This window comes from Arachis hypogaea, chromosome 11, assembly GCF_003086295.3.
Source record: "Arachis hypogaea cultivar Tifrunner chromosome 11, arahy.Tifrunner.gnm2.J5K5, whole genome shotgun sequence".
Lineage (NCBI taxonomy): Eukaryota > Viridiplantae > Streptophyta > Magnoliopsida > Fabales > Fabaceae > Arachis > Arachis hypogaea.
Window position 1 is genome coordinate 103,904,608 of NC_092046.1, and position 14,154 is coordinate 103,918,761.

Sequence of the window (14,154 nt, forward strand, 5' to 3'; positions counted from 1 at the left end):
CACCCAAGTTGTGACGCAATGGGTTCTTATGCCAGTAAGGCAAATAAAAGGAAATTGATCTTTTTTCCAATTCCATGGGAAACCATTTGATGTACTTTGCTTCTTCACAAAAATATTCTCAATATTTTGCAGTATCTCAAAAATTTCCGTTCCTTCTATAACAGGTGGAGGGGGCCTTAATTCCATCTTCCCATTAAAAGACCTTGTATTGGTTCTCTATGGATGATCCATGGGTAAAAAGACACAATGGTCCATATGAACCATCTTACGACTATGTTTTAGTTGTAGAGAAGAGGTATTTTTGTTGCAACAAGGGCAAGCCATTTTTTCTTTTGTACTCCACCCCAACAACATAGCATATGCAGGAAAATTATTGATTGTCCACAAAAGAGCTGCACATATTTGAAAGGTCTCATTCCACAATAACTTCAAGTCTTCTATCAATGGCTGTAGATAGATATAAATATCTTTACCAAGTGATTGTGGGCCAGGAATAAGCAAAGAAAGCATACAATATTCGATTTTCATGCACATCCATGGAGACAAGTTATATGCCATCAACATCACAGGTCACATGCTCCATGAAATGTTCATGCTATGAAATGGGTTGAACCCATCACTTGACATGCCTAGTCTAATATTGCCTAATTTTTTTTTTTTTGAAAAATCTTCATTAATTTCATTAAACTTTTTCTATGCAAGGCCATTAGCAAGATGCTTTAACGTCCCATCCTTAACGCGCTCCTCATCATGCCACCTCAAACTAGCTTCCGTCTTTGAGCACATAAATAATCTCTGAAGTTTTGGAATTATAGAAAAGTATCTCATAGTCTTTGGAAGAATAGGATGACCTTTCTTGGGAGGTTGGATCTCACTATTATCATTAAAGTTTTAGTATATCGAGAAGTTCTGTACACACAACATTGTTTTTCATCCTTTAGTTATTTCTTATACAGGAGGCAATCCTTAGGACAAGCATTGATTTTTTTATATTCGAGACCTAAATCTCTTATCATAGCCTTCATCTTATTGAAGATGAAGGTATGTTAATGTCTGGCATTGCCTCCTTCAATAGCTCAAGAAGGGAAGTGAATGAGGCATTGCTCCACCCGTGCAAACACTTTAACAAGTACAGACGGATGATAAATGATAATGTAAAAAAATTTTTGCAACCAAGATATAACTCTTGACTTGCCCCATCTATTAAATTATAAAAATTTTTAAACACATCTCCAAATGCATCATTAAGCAACCCTTCGATGTCATCATGTGCACCTTCTTCATCATTTATCTCATCATCAACCACCATTGGAATTTTCCATTCACCGTGATTAATCCATGATTTATATCCTTTAACAAATCATCAACTACTAAATGGTCAAAGACAATACCTCTTCTATACCAATTAATGTTGCAACACCTCTTACAAGGACATTGGATTTGTTGTCCTTCTGGTTCTCCCTTAGAGTACGCAAAGTCTAAGAAACGGTTAACACCATTGATATACTCTTTGCTATACCTTGATAGATCTATCCAATCCTTCGGCATATCACAAAACTTAATCGATAATTGTTACATTATTTTAGGAGGACAATCTATTAGCCAAGTGAAAACCATGAGAATAGAGGAGGAAGGGTGTTATGAAATAAAGGGGAATGAGTAATGAAAAGGACTTTCGTAGCCTCATAGTTAGGTTGAGAAATGGAGGAACTCTTAGAAGTAATTCTCTAAACACTTTTTTAGAATCTCATTCAAGTGAAACAAATAAAGAAAAGCAAAGAATTTATAGTACACATATAAAAGGTTAAATTGCAATTTCAAAAATAACAAAACAATCAAGGTAGAGCTACACAAAAATTAATAGCAGAATCATAAAGTGAAAAGAATGAAAAATGTGCATTGTAACTTGCCATGACACGATCAAATTATAGACAAAATTTGAGTTGCTTGGAAGTTTTAACCAAAAAATTGAATCTATTTGTTACTGGGCAAAATTTCAAGAGATCAGACCAAATGCACCAATATTCATATTTTCAAATTTTCAAAGCACAAACAGTTAAAATCAGAAATTTGAAGACATTCATAAACACATTAATAAACACCAAAAAGTATGCGAAAAAAAAATCAGAGAAATGTTGGCAAGTCAAGATCATTGATACAAAAGTCAAAAGATAAATACTAACAAGTTACAAATATACATAAAAAGCAAAGCAAAAAAAGAAAAAAGAAAAAAAAGGAAGTACCCCAAAGTTTTATTAATGTGATTGAGATTTTTTATTTTCTTTACCACCGTACAACTTTTTTTGTTTTATTCGAGGTTTCTAATTATTTATTGATAAACCACTATTTTATGGTTTATCTTGTGTTTAATTGAGTGGTTTCATCAAGTCTTCACCCACTTATTCATATGATTTGCATGGTTTTACATTTCCCTTCCTAGTTCTATTCTATGGTTGAAAACTTGCTTCCAGGAGATCTTTAATTTGTATATTTCAATTCTCCTTTATACCATTCGATGCCGTGATCCGTGTGTTAAGTGTTTCAGGCTTTATAGGACAGGAATGACTTAGAAAATGGAGAGGAAGCTTGCAAAAATGGAAGGAACACAAGAAACTAAGAAGATGACCAGCGAGCATCGACGCGCATGCATGGCTCACGCGTGCGCACGACATGGAGAAAATTGCAGCGATGTGTGCGCGTGCCTGACGCGTACACGTGGATTGGAGTCTGCACAAAAGATGCGCACGCGTGGACGACACGTACGTGTGAAAAAGAAATTTGCCAAATGACGCGTACGCGTGGTTGACGCGTACGCATGACATGCACGATCTGCAGAATTAACAGAAAATGCTGCGGGCGATTTCGGGCCGCGTTTTGACCCAGTTTTTGGCCCAGAAACACAGACTAAAGCTAGGGAACATGCAGAGACTCAACACACATTCACACATTCTCATTAGGATAGTTTTTTAGGTTTTAGATCTGAATCTAGAGAGAAATTACTCTTCCTCTAGGTTTTGTTTACATTCATAGTTTATTAGTTTTATTGCTTTTGCTTTTGGATATTGAAGAGTCATCACCTCTGTTGAAGATACTATTCTAGTTTGTTTCCTTACTTTTTTATTTATTTATTCCATATTCTTAATTCTTATTTAGAGTGGTAATTGGATTATTTTCATGGATTGTTAATGCAAAGGATTACTTTTACTTTTAATTAATTTTGAATCTCAATTTTATTTAAATTATTATGTCTCTTTTCTATTCTAAACTCCCAATAACGAAGATGGTATCCATATCAATAGAGTAGATTCCCTACTTGACATGGGGGTTGATTAAGAGGAGACACTTGAGTTGGAATGCTCAAGTGGTTAGTTAAATTGGAAGTTGTTGGCTAATTCTGTATTTACTAACGCTAGACCTTCCCAAGGGAGAGGACTAGGATTTACGAATACGAGTTAGCTCAATCACTTAACTTTTCTTTATTTAGTAAGGGTTAACTAAGTGAAAATAACAACCTCTTTATACTACACTTGAGAGAATTCCAACAAGGACAGAACTTCTAATTAATCATTCCCCCAGTCAAGGCTTTTTAATTTGAATAATATAAATTCCCTTTTAATTTTCATTGCACTAAATTACAATTGTTTATTTTCTGTTATTCAACTCTCAAAACTATCTGAAAACTCCTGATTAATAACTTAGCACCCTTTCTAGCAACTCGTTGGGAGACGACCTAGGACTCATACTCCCAGTATTTTTATTCTAATTTTTGTGACACCTTTCTAAATTGATGCGGCGAATTTCAGCTGGTTAAGAGCTATACTCGCAACGTTGTTCTTATATTACAATCTCTTAATTGGCCAAATTTCTGCCATGCACCAATTTTTGGCGCCATTGCCGGAGAGTTGTAATTGTGTGCTAAATTATTAATTAGTGTACATATTTTTATTTTTATTTTCATATTTTATTTTATTTTGTTACCATGAGCTATATCTTTCTCTCATTGAATGACGCGTTCATTTCTTGATCCGAGCTTAGTCGCATTTGACCCTAAAATTGAAAGAACTATTTCACGTATTAGGCGAGCTCGACGTCGGTTAGCCTCTGAGGGTGGTGAAGTGATTGTTATCGATTCACCAGTCTCATCTCAGGGTGAATCTGAACCACCATCTAAGAGCGAAACAAGCTCCTTTACTACTGATTCAGTTGATTCACGTGCAGATAGAATGGCAGCACCTAGGAGGATTACTCTCCAGGAAGTTGGAGCTGCAGAACTTTACACTGCAGCCGTATCAAGTGCATCATCCAACTCTGGCTGCAGATTTTAAACTGAAAACTGCACTAATCAACTTGATGTCCAAGTTTCATGGCTTACTTGCTCAGGAGCCTATCAAGTACCTAAGGGATTTTTAGACTGCCTGTTCCACTATTAGGAGTCATGGTGCAAATGAAACTTATATTTTGTTAATCGCCTTCCCGTTTTCTCTTGAGGGAAAGGCGAGGAAGTGGTACTACTCCCAACCTGAAGCAACTGTTACCAACTGGGATACGCTCAGGAGAGAATTTTTGGAAAAATACTTTCCAGCTGAAGTCACATATAGATTGAGGTAAGAGATCTCCTGCATTGTCCAAGGTGAATTAGAAACTCTCTATGAGTACTGGGAGCGCTTTAAGAACCTTCTAGACGCATGCCCTCATCACATGATTGACAGCCTAGTGTTAATCAGTTACTTCACTCAATGGATGAAGCCTAGGGATAAAACTACACTAGATGGTGCTAGTAATGGTTCTCTAAAAAAGTACAAGACCGTAGATGAAGCATGGCAATTGATCAGTGACTTAGCTGAGTCCACTCGAAATCACAAGCACAGGAGCAGCCACTCAAAAGCTGTTGCAGAGGTTTCCTCTAGTACTGAGACTTTTGCTCTTACACAGAGTATATGTGAAATGACCAACCTACTGAAGCAGATGCAGTTGAATCAACAACAAACTCAGCCTTCCCCACCACAACAAAGCCAACAGTTAGTCTCCCAAAGAGTATGCGAAATCTGTGCCGATAATAGTCATTATACTGATGAATGCCCGCAACTCCAACAAGAAAACAATACTGTGGCAGCTACTCATAACTTCTATGACCGCCCGAGTCAAGGATACAATCAACAAGGCGGCAACTACAACCAAGGTGGGAACTATAACCAAGGATGGCAGGACAACTCCAACCAAGGTTGGAGAGATAATTCCAACCATTGCTGGAGGGACAACTACAACAGAGGAGTGATGCCAGGGCATCTTGGCCAGTTTTACTGACCTTTTCTTTATTGTTTTTAGGGTAGTTTCATGCATTTCTTTAGGAAATAAGCTAGTTTTGGGTAGATATTCACCTACACCTTGATTCAAGCATACATTGTGCATTTTACATTATTTCATGAGGATTTTGCATGAATTTATTGACAAATTGTATGCTGCATTACCCATGACTTGGACTAGAACTTTGATGCACTCTGTTGCTTGATTTCAGGAGCAAAGGAAGCAAGGAAAGGGAGGTAACTTGCAAGGTTAAATGAGAAAAGTGATTGCCAATGACACTCTCAAAGCCATCATTGCCCACGTTAAGAGTCACGTTAACTAAGTTAACGTGAACTCTAACGTGGAAAAGGAAAGTTGAGCCAACGTTAGTGACACTTAACATTGTCACTAACGTTGGCAAACACTCATGAGTGGCCACGTTAGAGCCCACGTTAACCTAGTTAACGTAACCTCTAACGTTAAAGGGGGAAGAGAAGCCAACGTTAGTGACATTCAACATTGTCACAAACGTTGGCCTAAGAATGCAACACACCACGTTAACTCCCACGTTAACTTGGTTAACGTGGGAGCTAACGTAAGAAGTGAGAGTTGTCGACAACGTTAGTGACACTCAACATTGTCACTAACGTTGGAAGCAACCACACAACCCCCCAAGGAGCCACGTTAACTTAGTTAACGTGGAAGCTAACGATGAGGAATGAATGATGAGCCAACGTTAGTGACACTCAACATTGTCACTAACGTTTGGATGGCTAAGAATGGCCACGTTAGAGGCCACGTTAATCTAGTTAACGTGTACTCTAACGTGAGATCTAGGGGCACATTGGAACGTTAGTGACAATGTTGAGTGTCACTAACGTTCTCGAAGGTTGGCAAGGCCACGTTAGAAGCCACGTTAACCTAGTTAACATGGGGTGTAACGTGAGGCAAAGGGGTACAATGGAACGTTAGTGAAAATGTTAAGTGTCACTAACATCCTCGAACTTATACTTTCACTAAATGTTAACACCCCTAACGCCCTGAGCTGAAGTCTCTGCCCACTTAGCACTTTCTCTCTACAAGTAAAGCCAAGCCCAAATGAAGAAAAGAACTGCTTCAAACTCAAGATCCAAAGGCCCAAGACTTGAAGAGCCAACTAGAAGCTGAGAGAAATAGTATATATAGGAGTAGCTTTGAATTGTTAAGGAGCTCTAGAAGCTGGAAAAAGGAGAACTACTCTCTATATTTTATCTTCTCTGCATTTTCTAGTTTTAGGATGTATTCTCCATCTTTGTTTTCATTCTCAAGAGCTATGAACAACTAAACCCATTTCATTGGGTTAGGGAGCTCTGTTGTAATTTGATGGATCAATACTAATTTTCATTATTCTTCTTCTATCTTTTCTCTTGATTTTACTTGAAAGCTTTCGATCTTCATCCAATTGAGTAGTTATCTTGGAAGAGAAGCTATTCAAACTTGGGTCTCTTTTGAACCTTGAAAGAGGAATGAAGAGATCAAGCTAGAAATGCTTTCTCATGCTGGACCAAATTGGGTTTGGATGGGTATGTGACTATAACCCTCTCAATACTTGATTTGGGAAATGCATGTGGTATAATCAGTGACCATACTTCATCTCTTCTCATGAGCAATTGACCAAGAAATTGGCTATTGATCAAGATTTGAGAGATTGAATTTCAAGAAATTGTAATTCAATCACTTAAGATTGCCAAGGAGATCAATGAGTGCATTGATTGAGGAAGAGATGAAAATGAACTTGATCCGGAGAATTGCAACATCTCCTAAGCCCAATGAACTCCCCATCTCTGATCTTACCCATTCTCTTTAATTTCTGCCATTTACTTTTATGAGCAAATCCCCCATTCCCATTTACAATTCTGCAATTTATTTTCAGTCATTTACTTCCAATCCTTTAATTCTAGCATTTACTTTTCTGTTATTTACATTCCCACCATTTTATTTTCTGCAATTCTCAACCCAAATTCTGGATTGGCTCAACTAGAACATTCTTCTAATTAAAGTTGCTTGATCAATCAATCCCTGTGGGATTCGACCTCACTCTATTGTGAGTTTTTACTTGACGACAAATTCGGTACACTTGCCGAAGGGAGATTTGTTGTGAGACAAGTTTTCCACGCATCAAGGAGGCAGAGAGAACTAGAGAAACCAGAGGTGGAATAACAATAACAGACATCAGAATCTGAATCAGCCTTACAGAGCACCTCACCTAAGACAGTCACAAGGACCCCAGCATAACCAACAACAAGTCCCTTAGATCACTTATCCTACTTCCTCATCAAATGACGAGATGCTTCGTTCTCTTGCATAAGGACAACAAGACATGCAGACTACACTGAACTCTACTTTAACTGGTCTGAATGCCACTTTACAAGCTTTTGCCGCCCAGATAGATTCATTACCTGCTTCCACCAACTAACCTTCAAGCTCCATTGAAATTCCTTCTCAACCCTTACCAAATCCCAAGGGTGGCATCAATGCCATCACTTTGAGGTCCGGAATTACATTGCAAGAGAGGAACCAAGAGGAGCCAAGCGCACTAGAACACGCCCCAGCTGAGGATATGGTAGAAGTAGAAGATGCTGAAGAGGAAGAAGAAGTACAAGACAAGGTTGAAGAAGAAGTAGCTCAACAAGGGAATGGAGCACCAAAGGATGCAGAAGCTACAAGTGGCGCCATTCCTATCCCATTTCCACACCTTGCAAGGAAATCTAGAAAGCAGATGGAACTTAATCCCAAAATGGTAGAAATTTTCAAAAAGGTTGAGGTAATTGTTTCCCTTTTTGATGTTATTCAGCAAGTACCTAAATATGCAAAGTTTCTGAAGGATTTATGCATACATAAAGACAAAATTAATGAATTAGAAACTATTCCTTTTGGTAGTTCTATATCTGCTTTAATGGAAGGTATACCTAAAAAATGTAGTGACCCAGGTCCATGCATGGTTAACTGTACCATTGGAGGTGTAATATTTTCTGACTGCATGTGTGATTTAGGAGCGTGTGTTAGTATAATGCCATTGTCTATATATGATACCTTGAGGCTCCCTCCCTTAAAAAGGTCGGCAGCTCGTTTTGTGTTAGCAGATAAAAGCATTATTACAGTAGTTGGAATTGCTGAAGATATGTTAGTGAGCATTAAGGGGCTCACATTTCCCATTGACTTCTATATCCTGGAAATGCCCCCTAATAACTCAGGAAGACCATTCCTGAAGACTTCGATGTTCAAGCTAGATGCATTCTCAGGAACTTACTCCTTTGAGATAGATGGCAGAACAGTGAGTTTCAGTTTAAATGAAGCTATGAAGCACCCTCCGGAAGATCATTCTATCTTCCAGTGCGACATCATTGATGAAACTGTAGCTGAAGTTCACCAAGAAGAAGTAGAAGAAAAGAACATGGAGCAAGGTCCAAGTGTGGGGACACCCTCTGAACACAATGAGGACACTTTGCCATTATCACTAGCCCTGGATGATCCAGAGCCTAGCCATGAGCAGAAGTTGGAATTGAAGCCCCTTCCTCTATACCTCAAGTATGATTACCTTGAGGATAATCAGAAGTTCCCAGTTATCATTGCAAGGGAACTCATTTCCCAACAAGAGGAGCAACTACTTAGTGTGCTGAGAAAAACATAAGAAAGCAATTGGGTGGAGCTTGGCGGATATAGTAGGCATCAGCCCTCAAGTTTGTGAGCACAGAATATACTTAGAAGAGGAATCAAAACCCGTCCGTCAATCCCAAAGAAGATTGAATCCCACCATCTTAGAAGTTGTCAAGAAAGAAGTGACCAGGCTACTTGAAGCAGATATCATTTACCCCATCTCAAATAGCGAATGGGTCAGTCCAGTACAAATGGTGCCCAAGAAGTCTGGAGTCACAACAGTGAAGAATGAGCATGGAGAGCTCCTGACAACTAGAGTGCAGAATTCATGGAGTGTTTGCATTGACTATAGGCGTCTCAACTAAGCTACTCGCAAGGATCACTACTCCTTGCCATTTATTGATCAGATGCTTGATTGCCTGTCAGGTAAATCCCATTACTATTTTTTAGATGGTTATACAGGCTATTTTCAAATTCATATAGCTCCTGAAGATCAGGAGAAGACTACTTTTACATGCCCCTTTTGAACGTATGCATACAAAAGAATGCCTTTTGGCTTATGTAATACACCGGCTACTTTCCAAATATGCATGATGAGTATCTTTTCAGATCTTATTGAGAATTGTATGGAAGTATTCATGGATGATTTTAGCGTATATGGTGATTCCTTTAACCTTTGCTTGGATAGTTTAGCTAGAGTATTAGACAGGTGTGTTAGTTCAAACCTTGTATTGAATTTTGAAAAATGTCACTTTATGGTAAAACATGGTATTGTACTAGGACATATTGTGTCTAATACTGGTATTTCTGTAGATCTAGCAAAGGTAGATGTCATTTCTAGTTTACCTTACCCCTCCTCCGTGAGGGAAGTCCGTTCGTTCCTAGGCCATGCAAGTTTTTACAAGAGATTCATTAAGGACTTCAGTAAGGTAGCATTACCTTTATCCAGACTGCTGCAGAAAGATATTGAGTTCGAGTTTAGTGAGGATTGCATGCAAGCATTTGATAAGCTGAAGATCGCCCTGACTCAAGCTCTAATTGTGAGAGGACCAGACTGGTGCCAGCCATTTAAAATTATGTATGATGCCTCCAACCATGCAGTGGGAGCGGTGCTGGCTCAGTGCAAAGGTAAGGATCTTTTCGTAATTGCTTATGCATCTAAAACCTTAGATGCTGCTCAATCTAATTACACTACTACTGAAAAAGAGCTTCTTGCTATTGTTTTTGTTCTGTATAAATTCCGAGCCTATTTACTTGGAACTAAGGTAGTAGTGTACTCGGACCATGCAGCTCTAAAATATTTATTAGCTAAAAAAGAGTCCAAACCAAGGTTGATACGTTGGATACTGCTGCTGCAAAAATTTGACTTAGAAATTAAGGATAGGAGTGGTAACCAGAATTTAGTGGCAGACCACTTGAGTCGCTATGAGCACATTAAGGATGACTCCACTCCTATCAATGATACTTTCCCATTTGATAGTTTGCAAGCAGTATCTGAAGTAGTTCCTTGGTATGCACCTGTAGCTAATTATCTAGTTAGCCATACTTTCCTTCCCAATTTTACTAAGCATCAAATGGACAAGCTGAAAAGCGAGTCTAAATATTATATATGGGATGACCCATACTTATGAAGGTGTGGTGCTGACCAGGTAATTAGAAGGTGTGTGCCCCAATCAGAATTTCAGTCCATTTTAGAGGCCTGCCACTCTTCTGAGAGTGGAGGACATTTTGGCCCTCAAAGAACAGCTAGAAAAATTTTAGAGTGTGGATTCTGGTGGCCTACTCTTTTTAAAGATGCTGCTGCTTTTTGTAAATCTTGTTCCCCATGCCAAAGGTTTAGTAATATATCCAAGAAGGATGAGATGCCTCAACAGATTATGCTTTTCTGTGAAATTTTTGATGTTTAGGGCATTGGCTTCATGGGTCCATTTTCAAACTCTAATGGCTACCTTTATATACTGTTAGCTGTAGATTATGTTTCTAAATGGGTGGAAGAAATTTCTACCTATACTGATGATGCTAACACTGTTGTTTCCTTTATTAGAAACCATATTATTTGTCGCTTTGGATCACCACGAACAATCGTGAGTGATCAAGGCACTCACTTTTGTAACAGGAGACTAACAGGATTACTGAGGAAGCATGGGATAGTTCACAAAGTAGCAACAGCTTATCATCCCTAGACTAATGGACAAGCAGAAGTGTCTAACAGAGAGATTAAGCATATTCTGGAGAAGATAGTAAAGCCTCATAGGATAATTCACAAAGTAGCAACAGCTTATCATCCCCAGGCTACAAGATGCACTCTGGGCATATAGAACAACATACAGGACACCCATTTGGATAAGCCCCTTCCGCTTAGTATACGGAAAGGCTTGCCACCTTCCAGTAGAGGTAGAACACAAGGTTTTCTGGGCTGTGAGGGAGTGCAACATGAATTTTGAAGAAGCTGGTGCTGAAAGGAAGCTGCAACTAGCAGAATTGGAGAACCTTCACCTAGAAGCATATGACAACTCCAGGCGATACAAAGAGAAGATGAAGGTTGTCCATGACAAGCACATAAAAAGGAGAGAATTCAAACTAGGGGAGTTAGTTCTTCTTTATAACTCCAGACTGAGGCTCTGATAAACCACTATTTTATGGTTTATCTTGTGTTTAATTGAGTGGTTTCATCAAGTCATCACCCACTTATTCATACCAATTACATAATTTTATAATTCCTTCCTAGTTTTGTTCTTTGGTTGAAAACTTGCTTCCTATAGATCTTTAATTTGTGTATTTTAATTCTCCTTTATACCATTCGATGTCGTGATCCATATGTTAAGTGTTTCAGGCTTTATAGGGCAGGGATGGCTTAGAAAATGGAGAGTAAGCTTGCAAAAATGGAAGGAACACAAGAAACTAAGGAGATTACCAGCGAGCAATGACGCGCATGCATGGATCACGCGTGTGCGCAACATGGAGAAAATTGCAGCGACGCGTGCGCGTGCCTGACGCGTACGCGCGGATTGGAGTCTGCACGAATGACGTGCACGCGTGACAAGGAAAATTGCTGAATGACGCGAACGAGTGGACGACGCGTACGCGTGACCTGCGTGATCTGCAGAAATAACAGAAAATGTTGGGGGTGATTTTGGGCCGCATTTTGACCCAGTTTTTGGCCCAGAAACACAGAATAAAGCCAGGGAACATGGAGAGACTCAAGACATTCATTCACACATTGACACATTCTCATTAGGATAGTTTTTAGGTTTTCTTTACATTCATAGTTCATTAGTTTTATTGCTTTTGCTTTTGGATATTGAAGAGTCATTACCTCCGTTGAAGATACTATTTTACTTTGTTTCCTTACTTGCTCTTTTATTTATTCCATATTCTTAATTCTTGTTTAGAGTGGTAATTAGATTATTTTCATGGATTGTTAATGCAAAGGATTACTTTTACTTTTAATTAATTTAATTTAATTTATCATGTCTTCTTCTTATATTTTTATGAGCGTTATATATTTATGTCAATGGAGTAGATTCCCTACTTGACATGGGGGTTGATTAAAAGGAGATACTTGAGTTGGAAGGCTTAAGTGCTGATTAAACTGGAAGTTGTTGGCTAGTTCTGTATTTACTAATGCTAGACCTTCCCAAGGGAGAGGACTAGGATTTGCGAATAAGAGTTATCTCAATCACTTGACTTTCCTTTATTTAGTAAGGGTTAACTAAGTGAAAACAACAATCTTTTTGATAATACACTTAAGAGACCCCAACAAGGATAGAACTTCCAATTAATCATTCCCCCAGTCAAGGCTTTTTATCTAGAATATTAATAATCATTCTTAGTTTTTATTGCTTTAATTTACAATTATTTAATTGCTTATCACCCAAACTCAAACTCTCTTGGAAACTCCTAATTAATAAATTAGCATCCTTTCTTGCAACTTGTTGGGAGATGACCTGGGACTCATACTCCCAGTATTTTTATTCTAATTTTTGTGACACCTTTCTAAATTGGTGAGGTGGATTTTAGCTGGCTAAGAGCTATACTCGCAACGCTGTTCTTACATTACAATCTTTTAATTGGCCTAACTTCTGCCGCGCACCAGTTTTTGGTGCCCTTGCCGGGGAGTTGCAATTATGTGTTAAATTATTAATTAGTGTATATATTTTTATTTTTATTTGCATATTTTATTTTTATTTTATTACCATGACCTATATGTTTCTCTCGTTGAATGACGCGTTCACTGCCTGATCCGAGTTTAGCCGCATTTGATCCTGAAATTTAAAGAACTACTTCACGTATTAGGCGAGCTCGACGTCGGTTAGCCTCTGAGGGTGGTGAAGTGATTGTTATCGATTCACCAGTCTCATCTGAGGGCGAATCTGAACAGCCATCTAAGAGCGAGACAAGCTCCTTTACTACTGATTCAGTTGATTCACGTGCAGATAGAATGGCAGCACCTAGAAGGATTACTCTCCAAAAAGTTGGAGCCCCAGATTTTACAATGCAGCCGTATCAAGTGCATCATCCAACTCTGGTTGCAGATTTTGAACTGAAGACTGCACTAATCAACTTGATGCCCAAGTTTCATGGCTTACCTGCTCAGGAGCCCATCAAGCACCTCAGGGATTTTCAGACAGCCTGTTTTACTGTTAGGCGTCAGGGTGCAAATAAAACTTCTATTCTGTTAACTGCCTTACCATTTTCTCTTGAGGAAAAGGCGAGGGAGTGGTACTACTCCCAACATGAAGCAACTGTTACTAACTGGGATACGCTCATTAGAGAATTTTTGGAAAAATACTTTCCAGCTGAGGTTACAGATAGATTGAGAAAAGAGATCTCATGCATTGTTCAAGGTGAATCAGAAACTCCTATAAGTATTGGGAGCATTTTAAGAACCTTCTGGACGCATGCCCCCATCACATGATTGACAGGCTAGTGTTGATCAGCTATTTTACTCAAGGCATGAAGCCTCAGGATAAGACTACACCAGATGGTGCTAGTAATGGTTCTCTGAAAAAGTACAAGACCACAGATGAAGCATGGCAACTGATCAGCGACTTAGCTGAGTCCACCAGGAATCACAGGCATAGAAGCAACCACTCAAAAGCTGTTACGGAAATTTCCTCTAGCACTGAGACTTCTACTCTTACACAGAGCATATGTGAAATGACCAACATACTGAAACAGTTACAGTTGAATCAACAACAACAAACCTAGCCGTCCCCACCACAACAAAGCCAA

General features: G+C 38.8%; 2 non-coding genes across 2 annotated transcripts; both read right to left on the reverse strand.

The window, feature by feature from the left end:
* Positions 1 to 4,596: 4,596 nt before the first annotated feature.
* Positions 4,597 to 4,700, reverse strand: LOC112725288 (small nucleolar RNA R71). The gene has a single exon (XR_003164406.1). It is a non-coding gene; the product is annotated as a small nucleolar RNA R71 (small nucleolar RNA).
* A 9,032-nt stretch (positions 4,701 to 13,732) lies between these two features.
* LOC112724875 (small nucleolar RNA R71) lies at positions 13,733 to 13,835 on the reverse strand. The gene has a single exon (XR_003164017.1). It is a non-coding gene; the product is annotated as a small nucleolar RNA R71 (small nucleolar RNA).
* Positions 13,836 to 14,154: the final 319 nt, after the last annotated feature.